Genomic DNA, 12,230 nt, shown 5'->3' with positions numbered 1-12,230 from the left:
TCTGTAAGCATAGTCTCAAACCATGTCAAGTGTCTATGACTAATTATCATATCACAACCTGCATGGGTACTTGCATTTCAATATCCCCTACTTTTTTTGTTTTTTGAAGAGTATAATAAAAAATAACGCTTGGTGTCTGTTTTGGGTTTTTTTTTTGTTTTTTCTTAAACGCAATTAATTCGTTATCATCAATATTATAAGAATAACAGGACACGAGGGCTAGAGTCAAGGCTAGTTTGTTATTTTTTTAAAATACACGTGAGGGGAAAATCACTGTGACGTATGTAACCAATCGCATAATTAATTGGATAAATTTGGTCAATTGAATAATTAATAGCAGAAGTCTAGGCATACAAAAAACGCAAGAGCTGGGCTATAAAATTAGAAACCATGTAGATTCTTGAAGAAATCGGACAAGCATTGGATTCTTTAGAGGACACCAGTAGACCCCGTTGATTCGCAGGAGAGCCATGATGTTGTATTGTTGTTCCCGAGTGATAAATAAATATCTTAGTTGCTGTCAAAAATACGTACACAACAAAAGTGTTAAATGTGAAGTCCTAGCCACTATAGAATTACAATAATATACACCAGAGACAAATCTAAACGATCACAGGGGAAACAAAAGATTTGTAGCAGAGAATATATTACACGTCGGATGTGGTAAACGACTTGGTGGCACCGCTTTCCATGTTCGACCGACGACGTATAGTGCTACAGATCTTTATATAACGTTTTCTAGCAGTAGTAAGTGGTTGTTCTAATGTACCGATTTGCTTCTACATGTTTCTTGCAACATTAAATATTAGCAATGGCTTCCTGGTGAAATTATATTGAAACATGTAAAAAGCAAATCGGTGTTATTTTTATATTTTTATACTATAATATAACGTTTTCTACATCTACGACTACAAATCCAACTACCAGTTCGTAACTATAAATTCAACTTACGTCTAGGGTGGGAGACACAGTAAGGTTCTTTACATGATCGACCTTTTGTAAAATAAAAAAAAATCATATTATAATGATAAAACTAGTTTACTGATGTGTGTGAAGTGCATCGAAACATTATGCGCGTACTACTCGTTTTGCACGTAGAATAATTGTGATCATTCGAGTATTTGCCATTTGAGATGCAACACCCAGACACGTGGGGTCAATATTGCGGCTACAGAAATAATTAAATACACAGGGGCAGATCCAGGGGTGGGGGGGCAGCTACATACTTTTTTTTGTAAATAAAAACTTTTTATGAGAAGTTTTTCCACCGTGTGCTTTATCCTTTATCGTCAGATGTGGGACAGGATGGGCACTCAAAGCGCGAGATAATGATATAGACATTATGTGATATCACAATAAGTGCACCCATGAAATTGAATCACAATGTCATTGTATTAAATCATAATACAAATTGACGTCAAACGAGATGTTGAATTTCCCTGTTTAAAAAGCTCGATGTGTGTGTATATACGCCATAATGACGATAGAGGCAATGCGTGGGGGTGGGGGTGGAGGGAGATACATTGTCTCAGGAACCTGGCAAACCCCCTCCTGCAAACATTCCTGGATTCGCCCCTGATACAAAAAAGTTAACGCCCTAAACAATTGGCATATTTGTTTTCAATACGTATCACAAACATAGCGATTGTACGGCGTACACAAACAGGCAGGCCACGCCCACATCCAGTTTATGCCTTGTCAACCACACTATCCACATCCGGCTAGCAATATTTCAACTACCAATTACCTCCTGCCAGACTTATTGACTTTTTCCACTATCAGCTTACTGAAATATCATTGCTGCACAATTATTATGTCTGATGAGGTACATATTCTTTTACTAATTAGATAAAATAAGTCAACCACGATGTACTTTTGATAACAAATCTACCAACACCAACCAATTCTATCATAACATTAATGGACATAACTACTTATCTCCCTTAAATAACAACAGGATGGTGAATATTTTGAAGTGAACACATACCTATTTGATGGAGAGAACAACAGTTTTATTGCTACTTTGGATATATTTTCGAACGATAATACTAGGAGGCTTTATAATACTAGAAATTATTTGTTGTTTCTACCTTGTTGTGCAAAACATTTCACGAAATTAGAAAAAAAAATTGGTTGGGGATGGCAGATTCGTTATTTGTTTGGGTTAAGGCAGTTTTTCATATTTTTAGAGCAAAATTACACCGCGGTTTACTTATTTCATCTAATTAGTAACTTAATATGTACCTGATCAGACATAATAATTGGGTAATCATAATAGTTGAAATATTGCTAGCCTGATGTGGGCACTGTAGACCCGAAGCTCAGTCCGGGGGGATGGGTCCATCTAATGCGGACAAAAGCAAACCCGGCTATTCTATAGTAAAGTTTTGTGTAAAATACGATGCCGAGTGGTAATCAGTCCACAGTTGGGTCGTTTTCGTGATATTCGGGGTCAAATAAGGTCATTTGCAATGAAAGTGAATGCGCAACCATTCTTGTATCATGAAAACAGTTTATTCAAAACTGTCATATGGTTATTTTGAGACTGTCAAGTGTTATTTTAAGACTGTCATCGTTATAGTTACAGTGTTATTTTGAGACCGGCACTCGTGTTTGTTGATGTTGCAATAGTTATGGTCACAGTGTAACAACGTATGGGATATTATAGTGCTGATCATTTTCGTAAACGAGAACACGTTTCGATGTCACTGTTCACTCCAAAACACCAAACACATGTAAATCTGTGATTGGTCAATCCCAGACTTACAAACAAATCAAAATACGTGTTATAGTTCATTTAACGACTACTTACCATAACAAACTCCCTCGAAACACCTCTCATAACTTGAACAGTTAGTATTTCCACATATTATTCCTAGTAATATTGCAAAGAAACATAATAATAATAAACAATTTGTATAGCACTGGGTGTTCCAGCTAATAGGTGCGCTTTACAAATAAAATACATGTAAATTAAAAAAAATGGTTTTAAAACATTGAAAAAAATTAAAAGCGTCAACATGTTCAAAGTTTAAAAACACGTTTAAAATGTTCAGTTTTAAGATTCTTTTTAAAAACAGCAAAATTATTAGATTGTTTTTACATGATCGGATAATTTATTCCACGTATTAGCTGACAGCAGAGGCGTACACTAAGGCCAATCATAATAAACCTATGGAATTTCATGGAAAGTTTTTCTCCTTTATCCCTTTTATTGTATAAGACAATAATCTTGTTAAAATATTGTGATGTATTTATTATTTATTTACTTATAGTCATATCGTTTATATTCAGTCTGTGAAGAGGTACCGGTTCGCTCCCATTGTTAGCCGAAAATGTTATTCTGAATTTTTCGACGTGATCCCCCTACCAGTGACGTAGAAGGGAGGGCTGACAAGGAAAATGTCTATTTGACCGTTGGTATTCCAATTAGCACCTCTGTCCGGGCATAATTCCCCCCATAGCACACTGTATGTCGTATGTCCGTCTTCATTAGTCCATTGGTTAAGACCCCATTTCATTGGATAAAAATGAAAGACATATACCTGGACCATTGCACATACTCAGTTGGCAGTCTTTTCCATCTTCACAATCCACAATACCACATCTAGTTCCTGAAATATTTTTTAACATAGCTTTAATACAAGTTAGCCTTTCCACTGGGTTAACATAAAATAATTCGAGAGGAAGAAAATTAGAATACCATTCTGTAATGGCTTTAATACAGGATTGGTCCGCAGTCGTTATAAATACATGGTGATATGGACACCGATCTTATGTCTTGCTCATCAGATAAAGATGTGCTGGAATGAATAGTTAGTTAGTGTTAGTTGTATTTTACGTCCGCTTCCACCGAGGTGATATCGAAGACAATGAATATTACGTCCGAGGTTTATTACGTCTAGACCTTTGATATTTAGAGTTACCTACCTTGACAATGATTATCATTACACGAAACACCTTCAGCACAAAGCTCTAGTCCACACTGTAGTCCTGTAATAAACAAGAAGAAGAATACTTCCAACAATTTACTTACCTAACAGCTGACCATCTATAATCTCGGTTATTCAGACTCTATAATATCTGAAGCTGTGCTCGCTAAGTGTGTAAGGCGCTGGCTCACTAATCAGCAGTCCGGGGTTTACCGAGAACATTGCCCGTAGTGCATGACGGGGAAGGGAGGGGGACATTCGTATGGTATGAAAGGACCGAGTTCCCGTGTACGTATTGGCTTTAAAGCATATTAAACAGTTGACAGATGGAATCCAATTGCTGTCCACGCGAAAATGAAATGAAATGGGGTTTAACGTCCTACTGTTTTGCTCCAAACTGGGCTAATGAAGACGGGCATACGCCATACAGTGTGCTATGAGGGAAATTTTGCCCGGACAGCGGCACTACGGCCTACTCTTATATCGAATTCCAACTGTCAAGGGATCTTTTACGTGCACGACAATGTGTACACGGGACCTCGGTTTTTCGTCTCATCCGAATGACTAGACAGCTGTCCTTGTCAGGCCCTCCGGCCTGCATCACTGACAAGGGGAAACCACGCCGGAAAATCGAGATGAACTTTCTCGGCCAATGCAGGGATCGAACACCCGACCTCCAGGCTAGCGAGCCAGCGCCTTACCCACTTAGCCACCGTGATCCCCCCTGTCCACGCGAAATTCCACTCATAGCACACAGCACAATGTATGTTCGTCGTCTTCAGTCCGGTCGCTCGACATTGAAAACATGAATTATTTGTCATTTTCAATTAACATTATGTTGTGATCTTACCGGGAAAAAATGTTCTTCTGATATCCAATATTTAAGACAAAATAACGTTTTACCATTGGTACACGATCCAATGTACCGTTTCAGCGCCATTTGTAACATGAGACTCGAAAAACAAGGCTAGACATATTCCACAAGTCATGTCAAACGGTGAAGCCATATTCTTATATGCGTTGCGACCCATTTGTGTCAATTTTTACTCTCAAATATTAGAAATTTATCTCCTTTAAACGATTATATAAGATTTCATTTGGACTCGTGTGTAATATGATATGTCAATAGTGTTCTTCAAATGTATCGTTCGCGGGAGCCACGGTGGCGAGGTAGGAAAGATACTGGCTCGCTAGTCAAGAAGTCAGGTGTTCGATCACTGCATCGACGAGAAGGTTCATCGGGATTTTCCGACATGGTTTCTCCTTGTCAGTGGTGCAAGACGGAGGGCCAGCTGTCTAGTCGTTCAGACCCCTTGGCCGTTGGTATTCGATATAAGAGTAGGCCATAGTGCTGCTGCGCGGGCAAAATTTCCCTCAAAGTACACAGCATGCCGTATTCCCGTCTTCATTAGCCCAGTCGGCACAAAACATTAGGACGTTAAACCCCATTTCATTTCATTGTTCATAACGCATCAGTGAGGCGTGATCATGCTATCCCCCAGCTGTTGCACTTTCACCCGTCATTTATAGCCTGGTTCGATAAAAAAAAATTGTATTTATTCGTTCACATTACCTGCATTGACACATTCTTCTACTGCACAGATCTTACCAACTTCACAGCTAGATGTAGAACAAACGTCTCTTGTCACTTAACAAATATAAAAATACAAATATAAACGTCACTCAAATCAATTTGCTCCAAGGAATTAAAAATAGAAGAGTAAAATCCAATAGAATCTGGAATGAAAAGAAAGGATTCCTTTCGTGTTTACCAAATAAAGAACTCGAACAAACTAATAAACATAACCAGGATGCCTGCACAGGTAAATAATGAGGATAACAATCCTTGCTCGTCTAGTGATGATAAGTAGCGGGGGATTTTCTCCAAAAAAGACCTCTAAATACAATAACCACAAAGGTTATACTCCCGGTAATAACCAGAACAACCAGTTTAAATATAGCCCTTTTTAGACCAGGGGCCTTTGTAGATACTTCAATTTTGGTTGGCTAAGCACTAAAATCAATCTAATATTATCCAATCAAATTACTAAAATTTGGATTTTATCTTAGTTAAAATTTCGTGAAACAAGCCCCAGGGTCACAGCAAACCACGGCGACCCCAAACAACCGAAAGAGTTATTATCAACAGAGCAGGAGACGGATACCCAGCGGATTTCATCAAGGGGATTTCCAAGAGAGGAAATACAATACAAACAGAGGAAATACCAACAATGGGACAAAGCAGATATCAAGACAGGGAACTTATCTAAATGGAGAAAATAAATCCTAAAATTATTTCTAATTTCTTCCCATAGTGTTACAGAAATTAAAATTATACTTTTACCAAGGGGATTGAAATTCACACCTACACCCAAAAGTAATATGTGTGAACTCAAATGTGATATTAAAAATTTCTGTCGAAAATTCATTCCGATTGCCGGAAGAATTCGGGGATTTAAATTATTCTAAAGAGGATTTAGTGCGCAGCAAAATTTGTTATAGTCCACGTCGCGGAAAGGATAAAACTTTAAACAAATATATCGATTTTCTAAATGATTTACCTCTACCGGAGAACAAAAAAGTAAGAAACAACATTAATAACGACGAGTATAAAGCAATAACTACCTTACAGATTATAGTTCTATTATCATCAAAGATCTGGAAAAAGGCGAATAACGAACAACGAGCTGGTTTGTTGTTCGTTATTCACCAGATATGGAATTAGTAATATAATAAAGGAACTTGTGTATGGAATACGCCGGGAGTGGGTTTTTATGAGCCTAATTGGATTATAAAACTTCAAAGTCTTTGGAAATAGAGTCTAACAACCCCTCTTTCTACCCGAAAAACGAGCTGTTTCATATTGGCGAATAACGAAAAACGAACCAGTTTGTTGTTCGGTATTCGCGAATAACGAACAACGAGCTGGTTTCGTTGTTCGTTATTCACCAGATATGGAATTAGTAACATAATAAAGGCACTTTTAGAGAGATTATGCCGAGAGTGGGTTTTTATTAGCCTAATTGGTTCATAAATCTTCAAAGCCTTGGGAAATAGATTCTAACAACCTGTCTTTCTACTCGAACAACAAGCAGTTTCATATTGGTGAATAACGAACAACGAGCTAGTTTGTTGTTTGGTATTCGCGAATAACATCAAACGAGCTGGTTTGTTGTTCGGTATTCACCAGATATGGAATTAATAATAAAATAATGGGACTTTTATAGAGAATACGCCGGGAGTGGGTTTTTATTAGCCTAATTGGTTCATAAATATTGTAAGTCTTGGGAAAAAAGATTCTAACAACATCTCTTTATTTCCGAACAACGAGCTGTTTCATATTGGCGAATAACGAACAACGAGCTAGTTTGTAGTTTGTTGTTCGGTATTCGCGAATAACGAACAACGAGCTAGTTTGTTGTTCGTTAAACACCAGATATAGAATTAGTAATATAATAAAGGCACTTTTAGAGAGATTATGCCGGGAGTGGGTTTTTATTAGCCTAATTGGTTCATAAATCTTCAAAGCCTTGGGAAATAGATTCTAACAACCTGTCTTTCTACTCGAACAACAAGCAGTTTCATACTGGCGAATAACGAACAACGAGCCAGTTTGTTGTTCGGTATTCGCGAATAACGAACAACGAGCTGGTTTGTTGTTCGTTATTCACCAGATATAGAATTAGTTATATAATAAAGTCACTTTTAGAGAGATTATGCCGGGAGTGGGTTTTTATTAGCCTAATTGGTTCATAAATATTCTAAGTTTTGGGTAAAAGATTCTAACAACCTCTCTTTATACCCCAACAACGAGCTGTTTCATATTGGCGAATAAAGAACAACGAGCCAGTTTGTTAGAATATTTATTCCCAAGACTTTGAAGATTTATGAACCAATTAGGCTAATAAAAACCCACTCCCGGCGTATTCTCTCTAAAAGTGCCTTTATTATATTACTAATTCCATATCTGATGAATACCGAACAACAAGGTAACTTCACGTCGCCGAATATGTGATGATCAATAGACCGTGTGATCTTACCTTTAGGCCAGTTATAGCTGGCACGTCGTGTGCTACCAAGAGATCATCCTATTTAATTGATATTCTTTTAAAACCCTTTGTCCCTTTTTTAAATTATAATTAACGTCTACGGGCTATTGCGTTTTAATTACCATGTTATATTATTTGAATAGACAATAGTTTTATAGGATTAGTACCATAGGTAATGCAGGGGGATATATAGAGCCAAATGAGTCAGTTAAAGGGACAACAACACTATTGCTGGCTTGACAGCTCCAGAAAATAAATAATAGCCTTATTCTAAGTATTAGATGTTTAATTGTCCTACCTGTTGTGTAAATTATCCATTAAATCCTATTTTACTTGTCCAGAGGGTTCGAAAATATTTTAAAATCCAAGCCACAGTTGAAAAGGTTTACGTTAGGCTTTTCAAATCATTTAGTTGAATTTTTCCAATTTTTTAAATTAGGTGTGTTAAGATAAAATTTGTATCATCAATTAATTGGCATATTGTAAAATAGTACAATTTGTTGTCTAGAATAAAGATTAGGGCATATTATTCAGTTACATCAAGAGTGGTATTGAGCCTTTAAGAAAGGACGATTCTACAAACCTGTCAGGAGATCAACTTAGGTCACATTCCTAAGGACGGACCTTATTTACCTGTATTTCGATATCTGGAGACATATGTTTCTGTCAATTCCCATATCCACATTGGAGCTTATTTACTATTAAGCATTAAACCAATAATTGTTATATTAATTGTCTGTTGTGATTTATGTTGATTATTGTTTACCAAAAGAATATATAGTAATATTAACAATCAACAAGAGTCCCGCCTTCATTTAGTCAACAACGAAGATCGTAATGTACACTTTTTACTTCGACACTGTAGAAGGAAATTTTAAACCCTGTTATTCTGTATTTTTCTATTATCGGTTTATTAGAAAAAAATAATTAATATAAATGCTAATGAAAGATTAAGTTTAAAGACAATTTTTAATTACATAATTGATCTATTGGTATTTAATTCATCTCTTTATTTTCTGTATTGTACTATTGTCAGATTATACCAGGAAGACTATTTGTAAATTACCAAGTTGGTTTATAAAAATTCATTTCTACTTATTATTCCTATATAGGCTATTGTAAAACTATACCAGGAAGACAATGTAAATTAATGTCATGTTATGTATTATATATTTTTAACCTTTTGTTGTACGTTACCTAATATTATTTATAATCCATTGTTATGGATATCTATTATTGTAAGAATGTATATATATATATATAGGGGAGACGTCCACGCATCTACGGGATAGAGTACGCAACCATCGACGGGATTGTAATATTGAAAATGGGCCCTTATTTGTAAATAGACATATTTTTAAATGTGCACAACACCTACAAGTAAAATTCCAAATTTTCCCTTTTTATAAAATGAAAGTCGATGACACCACGAAAAGGAAATTAATGGAAAACCATTTTATTAAACAATATGTTCCTCGACTGAATAGTCAATAAGTAACAATTGGCCATTAGCTTCATTAATTTTCTTAAATCTATCCCATGATTATCTTAAACTCATTGTTCATAAATTGAACCCTATATACTACAGATTAACACATGTGTGTACATGTTTCTATTAGTTAACGATATACTATGTAACCATAGACAATGGTAACTATAGCCAATTAAAACCACAGTGTTACTATGTAAATATGTATAAATATACTATACTGTCCATCTTTATACAATGACATTATTTATGAATAGTCCCAAGACGGACGAAAAGTACTTTAAAATGTTAAAATGTTATTAAACCAGTGCTGAAATCAGTTTGTGTCGGCATACCTTTTTTTATCTTTTCATCATTTACCGTGAAACAAAGTAGTGCAGCTTTGCGGTTGTGCTAATAATTTTGGATATATATATATATATATATATATATATATATATATATATATATATATATATATATATGTACCGTATTTGCAATATCGTGTATACATTATTAATATCTGAAGACGCCTAAAGAGGGTAGACAGCTAGCTTATATGATTTAATGTATGTCAGTATGAAGTAAAGTGGAGAATTTGTTACCTTGACGTATTTTGTATCAAATATTATTCTTTAAAGATGCATTATGGCAGTTCTCGATTTGATAGTTTCCAAAATACATAAAGAAATGGCGATCGTGTTACAATCCATTTAATTTTATAACCATCTAATAGTCTAGAGAGGTGATGGGCTGATCATATGTGAATATAAATATATGTCTAATTTATAATTTAAATAAATAGAGGCCAAAATAAAGATCTGCAAATGCCTGACCTAGCCCTCGCATAAGTTTGATGGACATTTTAGTTAAAAACCGATTGAAAAATAAAGTTAACAAAGCCTTACCCTCTTTGGTTTTTACTTCCTGTTTTCGTTGATTCGTGTCACTCTTGGCTATAGTTACAGCAACCAACATGAAAACAACCAGAAACCGCATCTTTGATTTCTAGAAGATATCGATATACAGGGTATGATAAGCAAGATTTGAATGTGTAGATTTGAACCTTCGAGATGTCTGTTATACAAACCAGCTGACAACAGGTGTGGTTAATATCATTTGTTTAATGTTAATATATTGAAAATTTTATGACAAGAATTGCAAATAATTTGCTTTTGAATTTTTGATGTCAAAGGGATGGGATTTGTTGGATGTTTTAAATTGAAATTTTTATGATAGAAATTCTCTTTGTTTTATTTTATTCAAAGTCAGAAAAGACAATTAAAAACTGAAGTATGTCCTACGTTATCGGGACAAGGGATGGGGAATCATTTGACTAGCCTAATTATTGGTGAATAACGAGAACATGATAGCTCGTTAACGGCCATTCAAATTGATACTCTGGATCGCAAATAATTTGCTTTTGAGTTTTTCTTTTCAAAGAGATCGGGATTGTTCGATGTTTTCAATTGAAATTTTTATGACAGAAATTGTCTCTGTTTTAATGGAAATTTATATTCTGAATTCAATATTGAAGCTAATCATTACTAGAATGATTATAACACATAACACCATTATGATGAATAAAAGTTAATTAAAAGATTTATTTCTGGCAGCGTGTCGATGAGTCATGTGTTATTCCAATCAAGTTACTAAACAACTAGAAGGAATGATGTGTAGTATCTAGTATCCCCCAGAGGGGGGTTCGGGGATGGAGGGTCGGATGGGAATGGTTAGCATGTGCGCGTTGTATCATAGGGTCTGTCATTGAGTCAACTGGCGTGGTTTCGATTCCCTGGTCTCAATTATACCATCCGAACGAATAGCCACTGTCCGTGCCCGCCCCCCGCCCTGTATCAATGACAAGGGAGGGAGAACCACGCCCGATGATATTGGTTACATTTTTTAAATATATTTCTATGGGTTATATATCATCGTCAGCTAGTATACACATTGGCAAAACTGTGCTTTATAATATTTTTCTACATGATTAGCCCCATCGCTGTAATTTGCGGGGGGGGGGGCTGTCGTTATTGCAGGCAGGGACAGTTTCTAATCGCTCGGATCGGTCGATAACCCTTGGCAGCTGTAAATCGAAATGAGAGGAGTTGACCTTGGGTTATATTTTCCCCATGGCACACTGTATGGCGTAAGTCCGTCTTCATTAGCCCAGTTGGTGTAGAAACGTAGGTCGATCATCCCCATTTTATTTTGGTTTAATTTTTTCAAGAACACCACTATCTATGAAATTACGTATGGCTTTATGCAACTTGAATACTATATTGTTGGAAAAAAAACTTGCATAAAGTTGGTCAGGTCAGTATAATGAAGGCATCCGAAATATAAACTTTATCGCTATCCACATGCACAGATTGTCCCGGTCTCCTGTAAAGGCAGTTCCATCCCCACAATACGGGGTTCCTAAATGTATAAATTTGAACCATTTAATTTATAATTATTAAGTGATAGTTTTGTTAGAGCAGTAATATAATACAGATCAACAGTATATAAATATTAATATTGGCTTAACTGTAAAAAAAATTCTCCAAATACATAACTTCACTTCAAAAAAAAAATATTAAATGTTGTTTAGCTTATATTTGAAATTGTATTTGCAAACCATATCACGTTCAATGTTGTTTTCAATTTAATATCGATTCCCCGGTTGTACGTGACAATGACTAGTGTCGTCTGTCCAACCTCGTGGGTTCTCTACCGGTCCACCGGTTTCCTCGCACTGCTAAAGACCCCTATGCGCAAGCGAATTACTGAAATAAAATT

General features: G+C 35.8%; 1 long non-coding RNA gene across 1 annotated transcript; it reads right to left on the bottom strand.

Annotated features, from left to right (window-relative positions):
* Nucleotides 1-3,929: 3,929 nt before the first annotated feature.
* Nucleotides 3,930-10,470, bottom strand: LOC126816511 (uncharacterized). Its single transcript, XR_007678434.2, has 3 exons — nucleotides 10,358-10,470; nucleotides 5,506-5,580; nucleotides 3,930-3,993 (listed from the first exon to the last, which is right to left on the bottom strand). It is a non-coding gene; the product is annotated as an uncharacterized LOC126816511 (long non-coding RNA).
* Nucleotides 10,471-12,230: the final 1,760 nt, after the last annotated feature.

The sequence above is a fragment of the Patella vulgata genome, chromosome 3 (genome assembly GCF_932274485.2).
Source record: "Patella vulgata chromosome 3, xgPatVulg1.2, whole genome shotgun sequence".
Lineage (NCBI taxonomy): Eukaryota > Metazoa > Mollusca > Gastropoda > Patellidae > Patella > Patella vulgata.
This window is presented reverse-complemented; position numbering and strand designations above follow the sequence as displayed.